The following is a 4274-nucleotide window of genomic DNA, read 5'->3' on the forward strand; positions in this document are numbered from 1 at the left end:
GGTTGGACGTTGACCGCCCCCCAAACCGAGGGGACTTTTCTTACCAACACACTTTCACAGCTGGACCTAGCTCTGTGCACCACAGCCCCCCCCCCAGTACAAATGTGCCCAGAGGCCCCCCGCCCCCCACTTAGCAAGGCAAACCTCTACCCACACCAGGGACAGAGCAGCCCACCCGCCATAGGGAACCCATGCCAGCAATAACCCAGGGGTGAGTTGTGGCCCTGAGCACTGACACCTGGCCCTTCACCAGGCTGGGGCTCAGAGGAGAGAAGGTATGACGGGGCAGGGGGGTGGGACTGGGGGGATAGGGGGAAGGCGTGGAAGAAGGTGGCAGTGGTGGGGGGGGAGGAGAGGAGAAGCTGTTAAAAATGGGGCAGTGGGGGGAGTGGAGGGGACGAGTCCCTATTTATATAAGCCATTTGTAGCTGTGGATTGTAAAACTGGGCAGGATTCTCTGGAGTAATTCATAGTGTTTGGACAAGACAAACATTGTTCTGCTTTAAACAAACCTCCAGAAAGGTCAGCCTGGTTCATCCCTTTGCTGCGAGTTGCTGAGACTATCCAGATGATGAGAAAATCAGATCTTAGCTGAGGGGGGGCCCAGGCAGGAGGCAGCTGTCTCTTCTGAGTCCCTTGGACCCAGGGTGAGGGCACCCAGCCCAGGAAGGGTCCTGGGCTCCTGCTGAAACAGGCTGATATATGTGGGGGGGGGGGGGGGTGGTCACAGATTATGAAATTTTGATGCTGCCAAGGATCGTTGGAGTTCTAGAGTGAGGCCAGCATGACCTACGTCGGGAGTCTTCCTTGCTCGGGTAAAGAATTCATGGGAAACAAATGTTCAGGGATGCAAGCCGGGTGACCCCAGCAAGCCACTCCAGACTCACCACCCGCATCTGCACGGCGGCCCCAGACTCTCTGAAAGGACGCTTCCCGCTCTTAGATGGTGTGGTTTTAGGGAGCAGCCGAATTAGACCCTCCAGCCTCGAGCCCAGGCATGCGTCTGGACATCAGCAAGTCCCTGATCCTTACATGTTCTATGCGCCGGCTCGGCTGGGCCCCCTCTCTGTTCCATTCAGCAGACATTTCTCGAGCGCCCACCGCGTGCCAAACCATGTTAGGTATCGGGCACAAGGTCGTGGGGCTGGGGCTGCCTTACTGTCCCCCTGTCTGTCTTCCCTAAGTCCTGCTCACTGACTTATTAGTAATTCGGAAAGTGTTATTACCCCAAAGCCCAGGCTTCTGCAGTGCCGGTGTCACTGTCCCCTACCTGATCTCTGGTGGCCCAGGGCAGTGAGTGGGGTGACCCTGTGGGTACTGTACTTTCTTCTTTATGAAACATAAATCTGTTCAGGGCTGTGGACACCTCGGAGTCTCTTGCCTCTGCCTGTTGGCTCAGGACTCCTGATATCCACAGAAGAGATGGAGGGAGGGAGGGACGGTGGGAGGCAGGAAGGAGACAGAATGTCACTGTCCACATTTTCCAGGAGAGTGGATTGCTGCTCAGAGAGGTGAAGTGACTTGCCCAGTGCTGTACCCGGAACACCACCGGCTGGCTGGCTTGAGCTATAGACATTTACTTCTCTCAGTCGGGAGGCTGGGAGGTCCAAGACCAAGGTGCCCACCAGTTTGGCTCCTGGCGAGGGCTCTCTTCCTGGTCTGTAGATGAATGCCGCCCTGCTGTGTCCTCACCCCATCGGGAGGGCCATCAGGTCTCTCCTAAGGGCACTAATGTCATCATGAGGGCTCCACACTCAGGGCCCCACCTCTGATGCTATCACATTGTGTATTAGGGCTTCCGCGTGTAAATTTGGGAGGGACACACCATAGCGCCCACTGTCACGGAGGTGTGGTGGGGGGGGGATGGGCATGATGGGAGCACTGTCCTGCTGAGCACTCAAGGAGCTCTCTGAAAGCAGGGCTGGGAAGCTGGGTTCCCAAGAGACCCCAGAGACCAAGTGCTCAGCCAGAGGCTAGGAGGCTGCTCTGCAGGGTAGGTCACATCCATGCAGCCTTCTGTCTACTTTCTGGCATCATTCGGGGGGCTAGCATGGTGGCTACTCCTTGCCTGATGGGAGCATCAGTGACAGAGAAGTCGCCTCCCTCCCCCCCACCCTATATACCTTGTTACAGTTGGATAATCGGCACACTTACCCAATGTCAATCAATACTGGTCTGCGTCTGTTTCCATCCTGTGCCCCCTCTTGGAATGAAATCCCCTTAACCTTCTCCCTGTGTGATACGTGGACCAGGCACACCTCATTTGACTAATATTGGAGGGGGGGGTTAGAAATAAGCTCTTATGCATAGTTGGTTTTTGCAATTAACAGAAGCTTCCTCCTTTAGGCAGAGAAACTTTCTATGTAGTCAGTTGCCACAAAAACCATTTTTTCTGGCAAAGTCATGATTTTTTTTTCACCTAAGTTAGCCAGCTCCAATATAGCAGGTTTTCCCCCAAGTGCGGCTAATCGGGAGACCTGCCTTCTCTGTGGCTGGCTCACAGCCATCTTGAGGAACATTAGCTCTGGGGCAATTTGCTCAGCCTCCCGGGGTCCGCTTCTTCACCTGTAAGTGGGAAAGCGATAAATGGACATTCTGGAAGGCTCTTCCTCCTCTTCTCCAGCACCCCAGCGCCCTCGGGAACTTGGGTGGGACCTGTCCCGCATCCCTCAGTGGTGGCTGGGATAGATGCCACCATCAGCCGTGACTTAATAGAGTTACAGCGTCCCGGGATCTCCCATTCTTCCAAGCATCCTGATCTGTGGTTCTGAAACAACAGAAGATGCCTGACCTCCGCCGACAAACATTTTGAAATAAAGACCTTCTGGCTTCCCTGTGGACTGGAGAACCCTGAGAGTGTGGCTCCGCTTCTCTCAAATGCTCAGGAGACCGTTGCCTTCTTTCTGGACTGAATCACAAAGGAGTTCCTGAAATCCCGGCTTCCGGAAAAGGGGGTTTACAGCACCTCCATACACACAGCAAGCCCTTGGCAAGCGGATGCTGAAAATTCTCCGCCCAGTATTGTGGGAGGGAATGAAGAGCCAGATGTGGTCCCTGCTCCCGAGAAGAAAGCTTCAGGAACGTTTCAGGACCAGAGAGTTAGTGGTCCCTTGCTCTGCTCCTTTCTCCCACCCCTAAGGCCACCTTTTAGGATGTGAAGGGGACCCTTTGAATTCAGGCAGCTCGAGAATTTGCCAGAAGTTGGAAAGCAGCATCTCTGGATTGAAATCAAGGGCCTTGCTTCCCACAGAGGCTCCAGTGGAGCACTGGTCCCTTGTGTATTTCAGCTTCTAGGGGCTGCTTGTGGCCACTGGTGGCCGCTGGCCTTCTTGTCTTGTGTCCGTGTCTTCACATGGCCTTCTCTTTCATCTTGTCAGCGTTCCCTCTGCCTCTCTCTTAGAAGGACACTTGATGCGGTATTTCAGATGCGCCCAGATAACCCACAGTGATCCTCCCATCTCGTGGTCTCCAACAGAATCACGTCAGCAAAGATCATGTCTTGCCCCATAAGACCACATTCACAGGTTCCAGGGAGGATGACGTGAATTTTCTCCTTGGGGGTGGGGGCATTTTCCTGCCTGTCGCAGCTGGTCACCATCACCGGTTGTCCGTAATTCTGCGGTTTTTAATTACTTAATTGTGAGTTTGTAGTGCGTTCCTATTCTATGCCTGGCAGGGTGTGAGACACTGGGGAGTCAGAGGGAGAAGACCTGATTCCTCCCTCGAGAAGCTCATGGATTGGTCAGGGCAACAATGTGGTGTTAAGAGCTACGGGTACCCACGATGGATCCCAAAGTGTTCAGATTCCTTATCAAAGTCTGTTTCCCTTGGCCTGTGCTCACCTCTCTGACCTCATCTTCTGTGAGTCTCCATCTCACTCCTCAAGCCCCCACCAAGATGGACTCCTTCCTGTTCCTTGGCAAGTCAAGCTGTGCCTCAGGACCTTTGCACTTGCTGTCTTCAGTGCCTAGAAGCACGTTTCTTCCCCTTCCCCAACCTCCATATCCCCACGGCTCCCTTCCTCACTTAACTCTGCTCTGCTAGATCCTTCTTAGAGAGGTAACCCCCGTTTCACCCTGGTGCCTTGGGTGAGATGCACCTTCCCTCCTGGAACTCCCCATCCCATCCCTATTTTATGTTCCCAGCACTTACACACCATCAAGTTACTCTTGCCCAGGCCATCTCCACCTCCACAAGCATTTGGACATAACGATGACTAGACCTTTCCAGAAAAATCCTAAACACAAATGCCTCCTGTTTCATTTCCAATTCTC

Source organism: Enhydra lutris, unplaced genomic scaffold (assembly GCF_002288905.1).
Source record: "Enhydra lutris kenyoni isolate GAN:26980312 unplaced genomic scaffold, ASM228890v2 scaffoldscaffold82, whole genome shotgun sequence".
In the NCBI taxonomy this organism is placed as follows: domain Eukaryota; kingdom Metazoa; phylum Chordata; class Mammalia; order Carnivora; family Mustelidae; genus Enhydra; species Enhydra lutris.